Source organism: Ursus arctos, unplaced genomic scaffold, assembly GCF_023065955.2.
Source record: "Ursus arctos isolate Adak ecotype North America unplaced genomic scaffold, UrsArc2.0 scaffold_2, whole genome shotgun sequence".
In the NCBI taxonomy this organism is placed as follows: Eukaryota; Metazoa; Chordata; class Mammalia; order Carnivora; family Ursidae; genus Ursus; species Ursus arctos.
In genome coordinates, this window is record NW_026622874.1 from 78,436,208 (window position 1) to 78,456,072 (window position 19,865).

Sequence of the window (19,865 nt, forward strand, 5' to 3'; positions counted from 1 at the left end):
GTTAAAAAAAATGAAGAAGAAGAAAAAGGCAAGCATGTCTTCCCTTGTGAAGTTTCTCATATTTTCAAGGGTATAAATCACGTGTTCTGCATATTTGTTAAAATGTTCGTTTCTGATGAGCTGTGCAATGTTTTGAAATCTGTGCCTGGCCTTCCATTGAGAATCTGGGCACATTTGGAAGGGGGTATGTGTCTTATTCACAGGCAGTTGGGATGTCCAGGTTGGAGCTCTGATAGGTACAGGGGGGATCACTATGGAAGAACAGTAGGCAGACCTAGACCCAGGAATTAGATTATTGGAAAGTCTTTCTGGGGTAAGTGATATCAGTACTGAAAACACCTCATGTTCTTTTCCCATAGAGCTGTTCACAGCCTTAAGTGGTCATAGGGCTTTCTTCCATTGCTAGTATGGATTTCCCTGAGCACTGAGTAAATTTTAATATGGTTTTCAGGATACTCTTTTTCAGAATCATATATCATTTCTGGAATAAATGTCATTCTTTCAAGAATGAAACCAAGAAAGAGAAAAGACTTGTCTAAAACTGTGGCTTAGCTAAGAAGGAATGGCTGAGTAATAGGATGGAGTAAATATTCCAAATGAAATATTCATGGGTGCAGGAAATAGAATCCGTGTTTAATAAAATGGTCATGCTAGGTTCCAGGGCTCCCCCGCACCTCTCTGCAAATTATGCCCCCGTCACCTCTGCCATGCGAGCATTAAAATATATAATTAATGTTCATTGTTAATAATACATTTCTAATTTCCAGTTGCAAAAATATAGCTTTTCCCTCTCTTGGAGGATCACCTATATTTTGTCATTAACATTTTGTCATAAGAGGCAAGAAGTGATTTAAACGGACAATAAATCGACAGGCAAGCTGCTGCTTTGGGCTTGGGCCAAACTCTTTGGGGAAGGGCTTCATTTATCACCTGGGACTTAGCATGGTTCTTGTGCTGATTTATGTGCAGGGGAATGAGAGAGGATCCTGCAGAGGGGTCTCGGGGCCTGGAGGATTAGTGACAAGAAATGGAGTACCCGGAGGACCAGCTGTCAGACTCAGAACAACTCCAGCCGAGAGTGGGGTGTGATGTCTGATCATTGGTGCTGTTCTCCAGAACATCTGGCTCAACAGCTCTGTATACCCAGTGGCCTGCCCCACATCTCCATTTGGATAGCTCACTAGCTCAGAAAGCGCAGTGCAACCCACACCCCATGCTTCTCCTCCAGTGTGTTTTTCTTCCATTATATCCTGTCTCATGAACTTGATTTCTTGAGCCAGAGACCTGCAAGTCCTCTGATGACCTCCTCCTCCCCAGCTCCTACATCCAAACAAGCCAGGTTCCTTTCAAAGCACTTCCACTCCCATTTTTGAATATAAGAAACTAGGGAATTCACCCATAGCGACACTGGTAATTAATGACCATCAGGATCTAGGAGTCAAGTGGATTTTGGATCAAGAATCTGTTTCCTTCTTTATACCCTCCCTCTCTGCTTCCGTGCCCTACATGGCTCTCTGGGTCCTCATGGTGTTCAGCCTTCCCTGCCAGGATGAATCCCATCCTCCCTCAAGGAGAATAACACTAAGATAGTGTTCTCTTACCTGTCTCCCTCAAAGCTTATCTCTCCTGGGTCCCATGCTCTTAGAGATCTTTTTTGAATTGGCGAATGTGGTAATTCATGTAGATAAGCTGACAGTGATTGAAGGAATTCACGCTTACTTGGTAACATTTTCAGAGGGACATCTGCCCAGGCCTCAAACCTATAGACTCTGCATGTAGAAGTTTCAGTCCTGCCCAGGGAGAAAGAATCTCTTAAAGTATGTTCAGGGCAGATCTGTGCTGGAGAATTAGATTAACACTCATCTTAGGCACATCAGGAGTATTAGCATCTTACACTTTGACCTTTATGAGGCAGAGAAAAAAAAGCAAAACAAAACAAACAAAAAACCAAACAAACCCCCCCAAAACCCACAAACTGCTGACATTTCAGGAGTGATCGTGCCCCTTTATGAAAATGCAATCAATCCACCTGGCCCAGTGGAAGGATGGTGATTGATGAGTGACCTCAAGGCCTTCCATTCTTGCATATTATTTCATTCAAGCTGCCCAAATGCTTGTTCTGTGGGACTTCTATATGGATGCAGAATCTGATTCAGGGGGCGCCTGGGTGGCTCAGTCGTTAAGCATCTGCCTTCGGCTCAGGGCGTGATCCCGGCGTTCCGGGATCGAGTCCCACATCGAGCTCCTCCGCTGGGAGCCTGCTTCTTCCTCTCCCACTCCCCTGCTGTGTTCCCTCTCTTGCTGGCTGCCTCTCTGTCACATAAATAAATAAAATCTTAAAAAAAAAAAAAAAGAATCTGATTCAGGGTAGTTAAGTAACTTGCTTAAGATCACACAGCAGTTCCATGGCAGGGCATGGGCCAGCATCTGGTTCCAGATACACAGTATTGGGAGTTGGGGGGGAGTCAGAGTGGGGGGCACTGAAGGAAGAGGCTCTAAAGGTGGATAGTAAGGCTAGGACTTTAGGAGTAGACTCAGACATGCCTGATTCTAAATGAGGTTGCACCACATGTGAGCTATGAGATCTTGGGACAAACTGATTAATCTCTCCGACCTTGTGTTTCTCGTTTATAAAACTGGGATAACCACATCAACAATTCTCCTTCTCTTTACCCTTGCAAATATATAAGGACCCCAATCAGTGAAGCTGTGAAAATGCTCGTGAGCTATGAAATGCCATGCAGATGTCTGGATGCAAACACATAATTGGAGAACTTTTATTTCTTCAAATGGAGCAGCGTGTATTTGTAGGCACTTTGTGGTAACGGGACAGAGGATAAGACAATGAAGACCACGTCTGTTTTTTAACACCTTGAAATTGTGTCTGATACAGTTCTTTGGCTGCCACTAGTAGAAACCATATCTAAGCAAAATGGCAGTTTATAAGAAAATGCCAGGGCATCCGAGGACATGTATTCAGTGATTATTTGAGAATTAAATACATAGAAGTGAAGGTAAGATTGGAAGAAGAGGTGATGGTGTGTTGACAAGGTTGGGGGAATCAATGACTCCTTTTCAGTGTGTCACACTTCCTGGGTACTCATATTTCTCCTCCTTTCTCAATTGTACTCAAGGGTTATTTTCTGTTTTCCTTTCTTTTTTGTTTTTCTTCTTCTTCTTCTTCTTCTTTTTTTTTTTTTTTTTTTTTTTTTGTCTCCAGCCTGGAATAAGAATGGTTTATGCTCATGTTTATCTAGGAATACGCAGGAGATGGATTGTTTGATAACTCCTTCCAGCCTTAGTCCCTTTGTAGGGTAATGTACCAAGCTGGGAAGTTTTCTGCAGAAAACATTTATCTCTGTACCACGATTGAAATTCGCCAGTGGGTCTGAGCCCCCTATTTCTTGTAAAGGCAGACTGGACCTCAGAATGTCTGAGCTTCCTTCATGCGATTGCCTGGCCCTTTCTCATATGAATGGCCTGTTACCTCAGTAGACTGATTCGGTCCCCTACTTCTGAGATTCTGTCCCCTATATGGACCTATAGGGATTTTGGAGTCCTTCTTCCCTTACTGAATTGGTTAATCTTCAGAGGGTCTATACCCCAGCTGTGTGATGGGGCTGGTTTAGTAATCAGAATGTCTAACACCCTCATCCTTTGGGTGAACCGCCCCGGTCAAAATAATACCGAGAATAATATCCGAGAATGGACTTGTGTCGTACTCCAAAAGTCTGCACCTCAAGTCTCCTGGCTAGAATGGTTTGGCCCTCCACTTGTGAGATTCAGATTTCCTGGAGTTCCTGTGCTGTCAAGTGAAGCATCCATCCCTAGAGGCAAAATTGCCCCAAACTAGGTAAAGAGACCTTGTTGCCTGAAGAAAGTGACTTGCCTCAGTTGAGCCATCCTGCAGAGGAAGTTGCAGGGTGGGTAACTCTTTTTTTTTTTTTTTAAAGACAAAGCTTATTTATGTGCATTTCTTTCCTTCTTTGAAACCTTTGTGAAGCAACTTCTATTTGGAGCTGCGCTGTAAAGCATTCTGGGGGTTCTGTTGTGTGGGCCTCCTCCACGGCTGCATCTTTGCTGATGTCTGCTCTTTAACAATTTATGCTGAAATTAACATGTGTTGGCTCAGTTTCTGCTGTTATTTCCTATTGTATATTTTGGGAGGAAGCAAAACCTTGGATGTGTGTTACAATCGTTGAGCCAAAGATCTGATTCCATCTCTGCTGATGAAATGAGAAATACAGCCTGGTGGGCCAGGGAGATGGTGTTATACATGAATATAACTAGGCCTTTTGGGGGGTGGTTCTTTGAGGGATGATCTAAAATAGGAATTTATGCTTCAAACCCTCAGGGAGGCAGGTAATATTTTTATCCACTGGCCTTGAAGATAACTAGATCCACCCTAGCCCTTATCTCTTGCTGGTTGCCAAAGTGAACCCAAACAGAAGCAGGTGTTATAGTTCAAGGTCTTACATTGTGTCTGGCAAACCCTGAGGTTCTTCAGAAATTCTTTGGGGGTGTTCCTGGTGCAGGGTGCGTGCGTGTGTGTGTGTGTGTGTGTGTGTGTGTGTGTGTTACGGATGCCAAGTGGCCTGGGGTCTTAGATCCCAACTCCCCTCTCTATCCAGAGATACTCTGTTTTTTGTTTTTTGGGTTTTTTTCTTTAAATCTGGGTTAAATATAGAGTTCTAGATCTCTTATTTTGGAAGAATCTCAGGTCAGATTTTAAGTCCTGGAAACAGAGTAGCTTACTTAGGCAAAAAAGGGAATTTAGTAAAGAGAAATGAGGGGGCACAGAGAAGTAACAGTTGGATAAGTAGGCTTCAGGAAGCTTGTACCTGGGAGAGCTCCAGGATCTGAGTAGCCGAAATTAAATGGGCTCACTTTTCAGGGCTCCAGTGTTGGGTTCCAGTGGTTTCCAGTCTTTCTGTTAGGAAATGGTTTTGGAATTTGGGTTTAATCGCTCAGGGGCAGGAGTCTGATTGGCTTAGAGTAGAAGGGTAACTGGGTCGAGTAGGTAGGCTCACTCTTAAGCATTTTGTAAAAATTAAGGTATAATTTACCAATAACAGTGATAAGACTGTATTGAAAGCCACTAAAAGAAGCAGGACCTTGAGATGCAGGAAATGAGACTGTGTTATGGCACCACTTTTAGGTGCTCACCTTCCAGGAACAGACAGTGAAATTGCTGCTGCTCCTGCAGGTTCCCCTGCCACCCAGCTTTGCTGGTAGTAGCTTACAGCCAGGCTTCCCCATGGCTTGGATATAGCATCTGCTGTATGCCTAGGTCCATGGCTTGGATATAGCATCTGCTGTATGCCTAGGGGAAAGGGGAAAGACCTGGACTGACATTCTCAAGACAATGTGGAAGGTTGAGATGATGTGGCCAAAGGATGTGACCTGGATACTAGGTGGGGCCAGCAATAGAGATGTCATGCCAAAAGGATTTTCTGCTAGAAAGAAGCTCACAGACCACGGGGCTGAGTATTCATGCTAGAAATTCTAGGTAAGCCAGTGGTCAAGGCTGGTCCTTCTTAAAGCGTGGCTCCCGGCTCAGCAGCATCAGCAGCACCTGGCACCTTTTTAGGCATACAACTGCTTGGGCTCCACCCAGACCTTCTGAATCAGAAACTTGAGGAGTGGGGCCCAGCACCCTGTTTGAACACGCATGGTTCTGATGCATCCTCGAGTTTGAGATCCTTTTACTTCTTCACTTCCAATATTTGCTTTTCCTTCATTCTCCCACCCCGCCACCACTGCTTCTGTCTGCACTCTTGGCTCCACGAAAGAGTTGAAACTCTTGAGAATGCGTGTTCTCCCTACTTTACATGCATTTATAGGATCAGTTCTCCCGCAAGATTTCTGTGTTCAGCTTACTCCGTTGGCTTTTTGGGAAATACTCTTTTGTATGTGGTGGAGGGAATAATGTCATATCCCAATTTCTAAAGAATTCCATTTTTCTCAAAAAAGAAAAGTATATAGACATAGGCTTGGGACTTCAGAGGGGTTCAGGGTTACTTTGACAGGATTCGTTTGCAAAGTACTACCAGATCCCTAGGCCGGATGACAGAGAATGCTAAGTGCGGTCTATACTGCCGACTGTTCAGAACTTTTAATAAGCTTGAGAAAACAGAGACTCTCCAAGAAGGGAATATAGCATATAATTTACCTGAATGCATTTAACCAGGGATCATATTCTAGGAACATATTCTGACTTAGTATCCCTAGACACCAGCTGTGACCCCCTCTAAACTCTTTCCCCTTGTGGAGTGTGCTGGGAATTTTGCTGGTGATCATTTCTGAAATATTTAGTGGTGTCAGTGAAATCTGACACAAGGGTAAAAATTAAGTCACCCGTCATAAATATTTCGTTCCTACATTCAAAAATTAATGAATGAGTTCCGCTGGCCTGAGAGTCAAGAAATTTGGGTTCCAGTTCTGGTTCATACCTCAGTTTCCCCAGCTGTGGGTATTTGGAGATGAGTGGTGTCCGAGAACATTTCAAGGGCTCGGTGCAGTTCTCATCCTCTCCAAATATTAAAATTCTGAAAGAGGCTGTCGTGTTTTATGGCATTTCAATTGCAGCAATTTATGGTTAACATTCGACTTTACCTTTTTTATGACCATCACTGTTTGACATTTGGAGTGCTTTAGAACATGCCAATATAGTCTTAGCACCTTTTTACCTCAAAAGCAAATTTCTCTGGACATCTTTAATTGCCTGTTTCTATTCAGAGCAAAATAAGGTAAAATTTAGACTTAAAATCTCCAACCTGAAGCCCCCAAAGACACTGAATTACCTGATATATTTTTTTCTGTCATAAATTTCAGTAGGTTCTATCATGCCTCCTGCTTGCTGACTGAGAATTCGCCAGAAGCATTATTTGACCTCACAGCTGGCTTGAGTGGGGTCCACATTTAATAGGACCTGACCTGTAGGGACTGGTCATGTGGGTACATCCGCTGCTCCATTTCAAATCCCCAGGGGAAAACCGTTCACTGTTTGGGTGACTTCTCAGAGCTGAGCTGATGTGTGGGATTGTCCTTGCTTCGGGGACATGTGGCCTAATTTGTTACTGAGCACTGGCTAGCAGAGATGAGAGTTTGAGACCATGAACTTTAGGGTCGGGTAGACCCCGATTCAAATCTTGTCTTTGTTATCTGTAATTTGAGCTATCTCAGTGATGTTAACATAGCTTTACAAGCTTTGGTGGCAGGGAAATTAGTGTTCTGGAATGATGGGGCAGCTTTTTTTTTTTTTTTTTTTTTTTTTTTTGGAGACTGAAGAATTTTCTACTTTTTTCCCTCATTACCTCTCATGAGGACATGACCTTGCCAATACTGAATTCAGGTTTGAGAACCAGAAGAAAGCATTTTTCTTTTCTTTTCTCTCTCTTTCTTTCTTTCTTTCTTTCTTTCTTTCTTTCTTTCTTTCTTTCTTTCTTTCTTTCTTTCTTTTCCTTCCTTCCTTCCTTCCTTCCTTCCTTCCTTCCTTCCTTCCTTCCTTCCTTCTTCCCTTCCCTTCCCTTCCCTTCCCTTTCCTTTTTTTCTTTTTTTTTTCTTCCCTTTTTTTTTTTTTTTAACAAAAATGTCCTAAAATGGAAGTGTATAGTTTGTGGGTGAAACTTAGTTTGTAATTCTGATGTGCACCTTGACAGTATATAAAAATCAAGGATTGTAGTTAGGAATGGGACTTTCCAAATCTGGTGCGTGTGAATGTGTACTTTTCAGAGAGCCTGGAGACCATGACACATGTTTCAATGGCCCGTGTTCCGTGTGGCCACCATGATTCCAACAGGTTTCTGTATCCTTAGCTCAATACATTAGCTACCTCAGAGGGGAGGGAGGGAGAAAAAGAGGCAAAGAAGGAAAGAGAGATAAATATAGAGAGATGTACAGAAAAAGAGAGAAAGAGAGAGAGATTCTCACAGACCCATCACCCCAAGTGCTCAGTTTACACATGAGAATATGAATACACATTGTGACCCACATATAACCAGGACCCTGTGTGGTTCCTGTCTTACTTCATATCTCATTTTTATCAGAAATAGAGCTGGGGGAAAAAACAACAACAGCAAATCAAAGCTTCATTCAAAGTCTTGGGAAAATGACAAAGAAGGGAATACATCCCAATTTTCTACCTATTTCAAAACTTCTCTATTTCTCTGTCTCAGTGTCTCATACTTGGGAATGATTCCTTACAAAACCGTTTTTCCCATTTCTCTGTACTGCCCCCCAGTCCTCCTTGATATATAAGCTAGAATCTGCTTCTGTTTTTCCACTTCTCTTCCTACTTTAGTATTTTTAAAATTATATGTATCAAATAAGCCTCTCTTATTTCTTTAGTTTTTTTCCTTATTTTGTTTTGTCTTTTTTTCTTTTTAGATTTTGTTCATTTATTTATTTGATAGAGTGAGAGGACACAAGTAGGCAGAGCGGCAGGCAGAGGGAGAGGGAGAGGGAGAAGCAGAGTCCCCACTGAGCAGGGAGCCTCATGTGGGGCTCGATCCCAGGACCCCGAATCATGACCAAGCCGAAGGCAGATGTCTGACCGACTGAGCCACCCAGGTGCCCCTCCAGTCTTCCTTATTTTAATGTCATTTGGATTCTGCCTGTATTAGCATTCTCCAAAGAAACAATAGAAGAAACATATCCTGTTGGTTCTGTTCATTTGACAGAATCCAAATAATGCAGAGAGAGAGAGACACTTACAAGGAATCAGCTCATACAGTTATAGAAACTGAGAAGTCCCAAGATCTGTAGTTAGCGAGCTAGAGAGCCAGTGGGACAAATTCCAGTCTGGTTTCAGTTCAAGTCCAGAGACCAGAAAAGGCCCACGTCCCAGCTCAGAACAGTCAGGTGGGAGGAGTTCCCTTTTATTCAAGGGAAGGCCAGTCCTATTTCTTCTATTCAGTCCCTCTGTCCTCCCCACCCCCCAGTCAAGTGGACCATAAAATGAACCATCGCATTGCCTAATCAACAGAGTCTCCCGAGCCAGAGCAAGACTTACCCCCTTCACAGGCAGAGCATGGAAACTGACTACAAATGTAATTTAACGCGTCTTTCTCTCAGTCCAGTCTCACAAACTTTGCAAGAGCACTATGAGAATTAGAGAAGGCATATGTAAAGTAGCTGGTGCATAGCACGGGATAGGGGCTCAAAGGAAGGACGCTGTGTTTTCAGTCACCCTCGGTTTCTTTTAGATTTGGACAGATGCTCTTATGCCGGATGTGAGACCATACACAAAACAAAACAGGGAGTCTGCTTTCCAAGACCTGCCCCCCTCCAGGTGCTTGTGTGGACAAGTGAGTGTTAATGCAGCTTAATGCATTCAATTGGCAAATAATGGATTACCCTACCCTGTGTGGGATGGCAGTAGATGCTCTGGATGCACAGAGAAATGAGACAAAGCCTTTCCCTGTAGGAGCTCACCTTCTAATAGAAAAGATAGTCTGGTAAACAGATTTTTTTAAAAAAAGGACAATGTGGAAAATGCTAATTAGAGATATGAGGAGTTCCCAGAACACAGAGGATGGAGTGACAAAATCCACCTGTGACAAAATGAGGAGACTTTGATCTGGGTTTTCAAGGATGAGTATGTGTTCTCCAGAGAAGGAGAATAACAATTATTTTGCATCTTATGTGTTAGGCATTTTCATGTCTTTCAAATTTTCATGCATAAAATTTTTCATTTAATTCATTCCTAATGAGAACCCCTAGGAAACAGATATCAAGACAGATGAAGACATAGGCTCAGAGAGGTTAAGTGATTGGCCCAAGTTTACACAGCAGGGAGGAGTGAAGCCTAGATTTGTTTTTTTTGTTTGTTTCTTTTTGTTTTTGTTAGTGTTAAATTAGCTTTTATTTGACTATTCTTTATTTTTTTTATTTCTTTTCTTTTTTAATAATAACTTTTTATTATGTTTGTCACCATACAGTACATCCTTAGTTTTTAATGTAGTGTTCCATGATGAAGCCTGGATTTGAACCAAGGATTTTCTTTTCTTTTCTTTTTTTTTTAATATTTATTTATTTGAGAGAGAGAGAGCGCAGGAGGGAAGGGCAGAGGGAGAGAGAGTCTTAAGCAGACTCTGTGCTGAGTGTGGAGCCTGACTCAGGGCTCAGTCTCATGATCCTGAGATCACAACCTGAGCTGAAACCAAGAGTGGGATGCTTAACCAACCGAGCCACTCAGGCGCCCCTGAATGAAGGATTTTCTGATTCAATCCCTTGGAAGGGAAGGATTGCAAAGACATAGTGATGTGAAAAGGTCTGGACACACTTTGAACATGTTTTAGGAGCACATGACCCAGGGTCACATTGCAGGAAAACCACTCTCTTTGGGGATGCAGCCACTGGTGATGGGGATAGATAAATGGATCTGGGAGAAGAGGGACAGTGGGTGGGTGGGGATGGGACACAGATGGGGATGGAGTTGGCAGTAGGTATGGGGAGTATTGATGGTTGTCTGTCTCTCCATTCATAGAGGTGTGGGTGGGGGTCAGATTTATAATGATGTGTCATGAAGAGTGCGGGGCTTCCCAGACCTCATTTGGAACTCGGCCAATTACCAAGTGCATCACTTAAACAAGTGGCTCAACCTCTCCAAGCCTCAGGTTCTCCAACCATAGAGTTTGGGTATTTATAGTATCCAACTCAAAGAACCATTGACAGGAAAAGCAGACCATGTATGTAAATTGCTTAACAACATGCCTGACATCTATCAATTGCTTGATAAGTGTAATTTTTATTATTAGCGTTATTCATTTTCTTGGCAGGGTATAGGCCCGTTTTTCTAGTGTACCTGTTTAGGGAGCTTTAAGGACAGTCACCACACATTCTGGACAGGTTCTCTGTGTGTGTCTGTGCAGTCATGTGCTTTAGGTACAGCTGTGCTCTCCAAGGGCCCTTGGTAATTTATGCCAGGCTGCTGGTCTCCCAGGCTATTTCTCTTTGTTCTGCTGTCTTACAAGGCCTGCCTCTGCTACATAATCATTTTTGCAACTCATCTTCCAGACAGATTAAAGCAAACGTGCGTTCATCTGTGTCCGCAAAGCAGGGAGAGGTGAGAGCAGTCATCGTGGTCATGTGCAACTCTTCCCCTACGTACACGCCCAAAGCCGCTAATGGGACCTCGGTGGCAACGGAGTACCAGCGTCCTGGAGTACACTTAACTGGATTGCGTTTGCCATGTCCTTAGTGTCACGCCCAGTGCCGCATTCCCATGGACCTGCGTGCAAATCTTGTGGCGATTGACTGTGTGTTCTTGGGCGATTTCCTTAAATTCTCTGAACTCAGTTTCCCCAACTGTAACATAGGGATGATATTCTCTCTCTTGTAGGGAAGCTGTGAGTATTTGGGTAATGTGATCAAAACATCCAGAATCTAGTAGATTTTTAGTAAATGTAAGCAGTTAAAGTTACTCCGCACATTCATCCACTAGACTTTGAATTCCAAAGGAAAGGAACTATGTCCTGTTAATATGTGTATCCCCAGCATCTGTCACATAGTACACACATATATGTGTTTGTTGAATGAATAATCAACTAAGTAAGGTATGCCTTATTTCCACCTGTTTTACAAATAAGGAAATGAAACTCCAAAAGGTTAAGCAGGTTATCTAAGGGGACAGTCTCCACGTGGAAGAAAAAGGATTTGAACTTGATTTCTAGAGGACTCCAAAGACCATGTTCTTTTCTCCAAAACTTGAGTTTTGGTTCTGCCAGATTTTGGTGAAAATTAGAATTTAGTGTCTTAATCTCTTCCACCTCTGCTTTCTTAAAGGGATGTTAATAAGGGTAGTATTTCCTGAGCATCTATGCATCACGGACTGTGCTAGATATTTTGCAAACATTACCTTATTGAACTTGCAAGCAGCAACAAGACCAGGGTTCCAATTCCAGCTTCTTAAACGCCAAGCTGATTTTTAAATTCTCTTCCACACCTATTTTTGCTTTAGCCAGAGATGAGGGCTCAACATGGGATGAATCTCTGAGATGAAGGATTTCTAGCCGACTTGTTACAAGAGCTCAGGCAGAGAAACCCAGAAAGGCAGACACTGAATCAGAATCAACATATACGTGAGGGTGTCCTTGAGATGGGGTGGTTTCTCCCTCTCAAATCCCACTAGGACACAGCTGATCTCCATTTACATGCTGGGTGATGGATATTTCCTGAGGCAGAATTATTTATTTAAACCATCAGGAGCTCAAATCAGATTTCAGTTACCAAGAAAAGTACATTGTATATCCATTTCTGTAGAAAAGTCAGAGAGCAAAAGCCTTGATTAGTAATTCGCTCATAGCTCAGCGATCCTCCACCATTGTTGTTCTTTGAAAAATTCCCAAGGAGACTGTGGGGGGTTTTCCTTGATAGGAAGAAGTCCTTGTCAAGTGCTGAGCTGCTTGGAGAGGACTATAATTCAGGATAACTAAACTGCTTTGCGCTGGCAATTCAGAAAGATAATTACCTGACATTGATTTACTCTGCTTCCTTATTAAAACAACTCCGGTTTTGTGCAGAGTAGAAATGTACCCAACTAAAACTCTTGATTTTCCAGATTCCCTTGAAGCCAGAAGTAGCCCTATGACACAGATGTGGCCAAGGAGATCAAAACAGTTTGCTGGGTGGGGCTTCCAGGAAAGTTTCTGCTTTCTTGATAAAAGGGGGAAGATGTCCCTTTATTCATTACTCTTACTGCTACTGTGACTGTTACTACACACACACACACACACACACACATGTGCACGTTTCCTGCTTGGTGTTACTTATGTTGTGGATCTGAGGCCTGGGAGCAGGGCAAACCATGAAGGAAAGCTAAGAGAGCTGCGGAGATGCTTGTCTTGAGACCATGTGATCATTGAACCAAGTCAGAAGCCTTCTTGTTATATGAAAGGAGGGACCTATTTGTTAATTGGCCATCTATTATTTGGGGCTGAGAGCGTTCCCAAACGAATTATATGAATTTACTGAGGCATATCTTATAAGGTCTACCACTTAGAGGAGCGTTTTGCCTGGTTCTCAAATCACTAGTGCGTGTCCCCTCTAGTAGGGGTGGGGCTTGAGGGGAACCTGGATACCCTGGTCCTCATTTCCCTGAGTTGGCCTAAGAGTTTTATTTTGGGGTCTTTGAATGAATCTGAGTGTAAGGAGAGAGCCAGGCTCCCTTCCTCTCTGCATTATGCATCAGGGAGCTGCAAGATCAATGGGGCATGGACTGGGCCCATGAAGGAGAACTCTGACAGTGTCTCATATGGATGGAAAACTTGGAGATATTTATCACCCTTTTAAGAGATGTGAATTTCCCAGAGGGAAGGCAATTGGCTTTTTATTTGAGCTACGAGAATGATGGATCCAGAAACCAAGCAGCATGGTGGAATGTAGGCATAAATAAACCTGATCATCTCTGAGGTGGATTCATCAGCATAATATCTGAAGACAGCTTGGTTTTTGTGGAAGTTACTTCTGCTTATATCACAGTCCTTTCTTAGTATTGGAAGTGGGGTTTGTAGAGCTACCTAAGCTAGTGAGAACCAATATGTTAATTGGAGAACTTCTTTAAAGGATAACAAATGAGGAAATGTGTCTGTTCTACACCATTGACTCTTAAATAGATTTGGCACAACTGTGCAAAAACTTTGGACCATTTGAAAGCCCTTTGGACCATTTGCAGAACCACCAAATATAGTTGTCTAGGTTGTACACCGTGCAAAGCCAAGGGGTTCCAGTTGCATAAAATGATCGTATGTGACAGCCCCATGAGAAGTGCCTGGTGATTTTAACTCTCTGATGCTCATCCCGGCTTCTCTGGCAGCCACCCTCTTTGACTTGCTTTTTCCCCTACTCCTGTTAATTCATTCATCTTCCAATTCAAAAATTATTTTTTGAGCCCTTGCTCTATTCCAGACCCCTTGCTAGGGACTGAGAAAATGATGGTGAAAAACAAGCAGATCTGGCCTATTCTTGTAGAGCTTATGCCTAACAAAGATAAATATTAATTAAACACAGAAATAAATGTAAATTTGCAGATGTGATTAGTACAGAAAGGAGAGGTACTTTGTACTAGGAAAGCTTAAAATGTAGTTTTCAGCTGGTCTAAAAATCCAGGGATCACTTGAGCCACAGTTTGAAAGACTAATGGAAGTTACTGGGGCAAAGAGAAGGAAAAGCATTTCCAGGTGAGGGAACAGTATGTTCAAAGTCTGTGGTGGGAGGAGGTTCGCTAAGTACCAGAGACAGAGAGGAAGCCAGTGTTGCCAGTGTGGCATTGGAGAGGCAGTGCTCACTCTAAACTTAATTCAGCCTCTGGCTTTGAAAACCTGTTTGGACCTACTTAATGCCAGCTGCCCTGGTGAAAGCTCCATCTTGCCTCCTTCACCTCACCCTCATCCGAGCCCTCTCATCCAGCTTGGCCAAGCCACACTAGAGGATGGGGACCCTCACCTCTCACCTGCCCTTGAGATTCAGAGGATGAGAAGCTGCGATGTAGCCACAGTGCTGTTCTACTCCCCAGCATCCAAAGAACCCAGGGCTCTCCAAGCAAAATGTTATTGCTCCAGATGGGACCAGATGGACTGTCCAGATAGTCTCCATTTGCCATCTCAAGTAAAACACGAGGGTGCTCCAGAAATAAGCCTGGCTTTTCCACTCTTGTTCTGCATCTTAGCACGCGGACCTCAAATTATTTCCATTGCCAGTCCTTTCAGAAAACGAACAGTTGAAAGAGCCAGGAGGGAAGGGAGGTGGGAAAAAAGAACACACGAGCTCTTTCTTAAGAAATCAGAAGGACAGTAGGCGGAGGAAAGGACTATGTTTGTTCCATCCTCTTGCCATGGCGGTCAAGAGCATGGGCTTTGCTAGAGCCAGGTGCTCATCCCAGCTGTGCTGCTTTCTATCTGTGTGATTCTGGGCAGAGCATTCTACTGCTCTGAGTCTGTTTCCTTGACTCCTAAAAAAAAAAGGATAATTATATTTACATTCAAGAGTTGCTTTGAGGATGAACTCAGGTAACACATAAGCACTTAGGCACGCGGTAAGTTGTCAGTAAATCGCCGCTGTTATTATTTTACTATCAACAAATATATGGAAGAAAAAGGCAGACTTTCATTTATCAGAGCAGAAATTTTTTTAAAAAAAATTGCTAGAGCTCATAAAAGATGATAGAACAATCTTCTGGGACTGTCAGCATTTCAGACTCCAGACATTGAAATATCAACAGGATGACCATCTGTCAGGGGTGTTGTAGAGGAGATTTCTACCTTGAGGGTCCTTCTGTGAGGTATGGTAGAGGAAGGGCACTTTATTAAATCATTAGGGATTCTCCTTAGCTACCAGATGCTCTGAAGTTGTGCTGCTATTCCAAGAACTTGGGCAAACACTGGTCTTTGGAGATAGGTTGGCGTCATTCCTTCTGTCTGTCTTACGAGATAAAACTGAAAGTTCCAGATGATAGCATTTCTTGGGCTGGTGGAAGATCCTCTGGGCTTTTAATCTGATGTCGTTTTGAAGCTCTGTTGATGGTGATGATGTCCAATCAAAAAGTCAGTTCTCCTTATGCCTAGAATATGCTCCCATCAGCATCTCAGTGTCTTCGGAGAACCTGAGCTCTTCGGGCAGACAGATCTGGGTTTGAGTCCCTCTGGGCTGGCTGTGTGACCTTGAGTATGTCGTTTACTCTTTCTGAGCCCTGTTTCCTTATTTACTAGGAAATGATATCCATACCTGAGTGCTGTGGTTTGGGGGAGGTCTAGAGGTAATGTCTACATAGCGCCTACCACAGTATCTGACACAGTGTTCAGATGTTTAGACCCAGAAACTATAACAATAAACCCAATAATAATGGTCATTATTACTGTTATTACTACTACTTATTCTGTATATTTTTTAAACTATAAAAAGAGCTGCTCCATTTGAAACAGTCAGCCACAGAGAAAGAATATCCTGCACTTAGGGAGGGAATACCATGGAGAGATGAGAAAGACTTGGTCTGCAGAAGTTTGGGGCTGTGTGAGTGTGTCTGTGTGTTTATAAAATTGGCAGCCCTAAAAAGAAGTTACAAGAGTAGCTACCAGGGGAGAAACTGATCACAAAGCCGAATGTAAGCAAGAATTATGCTTTCCTTCTGTGCTACAGGAGTGCTGCACTCTCTGGGGGCTGGTTTTCATTTGTAATCTGAGTAACTCAGTGGAGCTGCAGACAGGCAACCTTGCATTGATTGGGAACTCTGCAGGGGAGCTCAGGCACCAGCATACCCAGGGACCAGAGTTTCGCTTATTAGTTATCACTCTCCACAATGAGTGTGTGTGCGTGTGTGTGTGTGCGTGCACGTGCGTGTGTGTCATCATGCTAGGACGATTATTCTAGGCCTTTGTGGGACCTGGTAGAGAGAACTGCAGGTCACAGCTCTGTCCAAACGTGGCTTCTAGCAGCAGAAGGCCATGTCCCGAGGGTGACCCCAGCCTCCTATTAAAGTGCTTGCCTGAGAAAGCTCAGTGCTTCCGGGAGATTTACTGTTTGTTCTAGCCAACCCCTGACTTGGGTCCCTGCCCTTTCTTTCTTAGACCATCTACTAAAAAAGGTCTTTAATTGTGAATATGTCTCTCTTAAAATGCAAGTGTTTTTCTTAAGGACCTGAGAGCCTTTCGTTTTAAATGTAGTGATCAGAAGGATAGGGCCTCTGTCTCCCAGTCTCCGTAGGAGGAGAGAATCCTAACTCTGATGACTTCCAGCTAGCAGACACAGCCAGGTTAATTGCATTTACCTGGCCAGCCTTTTGTAAATTTTCTGTTCTCTGACTCAACTAAGCCCCTGCTGTCCTCCCCTTCTCCCCCTCCCTTTAAAATGCCCAAATCATCTCTGCACAAATGGAATGGAGTCCTGCTTTTCCCCCTGCTGTCAGTAGTTACCAAAAAAAAAAAAAAAAAAAAAGAAAAGAAAATAACATCTGTTTTCACCTCTTTAGTTAATGTCCAGTTGTGTCCATCTTGACCTTGGACAGGCTCTCAGGGCAGGGTGGATGTATTTCTCTGATGTCTGGTCACCAGCAGAGGGTCAAGGGATTTTTCTCTTCTTTTTTTCCTTCCTCCCACACGAGAGGCTGTTCCAGGCCCTTGTTACACTACCTGGATATTAAGACAATGGGCATAAAATGGGAATGATAATCATACCTACTTAATGAAGCTGTCTTGAGAATTAATTAAGTTAATGGAGCTAATTGACCTGGAGAAACAGCATTTCAGACTCTTCACCCTCCCCTGGGAGGTACTATGAATTCCAGGAATCTCCTAAAAATCTTACAGCTCTCAGGCCACACACCCTTTCCTTTGGGGATGTCAGGGAATGTTCTCGAGGAAGGTGAGAGACATGGTGCAGTTACTTTATTGAGCACTTAAATGTGTGCCAGGCACTGAGCAGGACACTGTACATCCTTTACTCACTTAGCTCGTCCAACAGAACTCCTGTTTATAAAGTAAGGGGTAAAAGCAGATTGGCAGATTGGCCGCAAGAATTTATCTCTTTTCTCTCCTTAAACCCCACTGGAGAGGTAGCAAAAAAGGAAGGGAGGGAGGAAGGGTGGGAGGAAGGTATTATCTTACAAAGACAAAGAGCACAGCAGAGGAGAGCAGACCAGGAGAGATTAAGATGGATTCTGGAAGGTGGGAAGCAGAAGAGTTGAGTGACATCACAGAGAAGAGATAGTCGCAAAGCAGGCGTTTTGAGGTTCAGGGTACTAGGGAAGGCAGGAATGAGTTAGGACTTAGAAGCTGTATATGGAGCTTTGACTCTCCAGGTCCCCTGCTCCTCCCCTGACACAGTCAGACAACCACCTCTCCTCCTACCGCTCACCCCTGACGCACAGAAGTGGGGTTTCTGTATTAATCAGCAAGACAAGCCCAGGACTCGTGGGCTCAACAGGGAGAGCAGACAGTTGGAGAGAGAAGTGCGTAAACACTGGGACCCCTCAGCTCCCTTCTCCTCCTCACCCAAATGCTCAGAGGATTTTTATCTGGAGAAAGTGACAGATCGATGAGAGAAGACATCAAGATAGTGAAATATTGTGGGTCTCGAATAGGCTGACTCACTGCCTCCTCATCCTACAAAGAATTCTGTTAGCCAACACCCTGCCCCCATGTGTATGGAACTCATGAGGGCTTCCTAGAGTCTTGCTCTTCAATCTGACCACCACTCTGTGCAGGAAATGCCCAATCTGAAAGAGAGAGATCGAAATATGCAAGAAACAAGGCGAGAACAAGAGAAATCTACTGTATTTAAATATGTGGAGGTAAATATTAGAAGAATCAGCTCAGGCAGTGGAGAGTGGCTGCCCCAGGGAGCAGGATTCAGGAGTGAGGAGGTTTGAAATTGTTGAGTTTCATTATAAGACTTAGTACTTTTTAATTTTTTTAAATGTCTATATTTGGCACATATAAAATTTAATTTTAAGACAATAATCTTACAAAGAAGAAATGTTTCCATTGAACAGAGGAGTAAACGGAGGCTCAGAAGATAAGGTGACCTGCCCAGGTAAATCAGAGAGCCAGATTCAAACCCACAAATCCCCCTGTTAACACCTCAGAATGTTCCTATTTCTCAGGAGTGAGTCCTTGCTTGCTATGTAAAAATCAGTCAAAGAATCAGCCTCTGACAGATAATATTCCCCTTATGAGCCTCCTATGAGGTCAGTTAGAGTGAGGCGGGTGTGCAGTAAACTCTTCGAGTCCCTCATTAAGGCAATGAAACTGGGGGCCGTGGGCTACTCACTGCATGATTCCAGGCACGATCCCCATTGTGGCCAAGACGGTTATTGCTGCAACTCAATATGGAGGCCCCCGAGGACTACCGGAAGACAGCAAGGAATGAGAAATCCAGGGCCTTAAAATACATTATTGATGTCTGACTGTCCTGGGAACCGGGGAGTTTTAAGGCATTCTTTTAGAGTTTGTTTTTTTGTTTAATCTCTTTCTCTTTAAAATACATAAATAAATAAAATGGGCTCCATGCCAGAAATCCAAATCTTTGTAAGCATTGCTGTTTCAAGCGTTTAGAAGGAGTTTTCATAGTTTGGGTTGCCCGGAGAAATGCCAGCCACTTATTTTCTATCCTGCCACTGAAGGCAGCCATGCTGGGCTGCTCTAAATTTCATTTATATGTTTAAAAATATAGACAGATTAGGAGGGAGGAGGATTGGACAACTCAAATGCAGTTGGGACTGATACTGGGGAAATCCGAGGTTTGGGGGCTTCCATTGTCTCTTTTTAGTGGAAAGTACCCTTATCCAAGCCAATTTGGAACACTGTAAGTTCTGTTCCTCAAAAGCCATGTCCTCTCAGAGGCTTCCTCTGACTGCCCACCTACCCAACAACCATGGGATGAGTTAGGTGGTTAGCTCTTGGCTTCTATGGAAGCCCCCTCTACTTCCCTGTGTTAGCACTAACTGTGCTTAAATGGAATTGTTGGCTTATTTTTCCAACTTCCTTATATGATTATAATGTTTGCAAGGTGAAGGACTGTGCCTTGTCTTGTGCAATACAGTCTCTCATCACCTGTCAGATTACCTGGCCTTACAGCAGCCTTAATAAATATTTCCTGATAGGCCAAAGAATGGAACGTTGTAACTCAACACTCCATTCTCCCAAGAGATGTTTTTTTTCACTTTTCTGAGTGGTATGGTCCACCTTCCCATCCTGACTTAGAATAGCTGAAATGTGACATTCATGCTTACCACAATCTTTTTGCTATCATTAAAAGAGCAATCCTAGACAACGTATGTGCGTGAAGCATGGAGATTACACACACATGTTAGAATAAGTGACACAATTTCAACCTGGAGAACAGTCATCACTCCCTGAGCCACTGCCATTGAA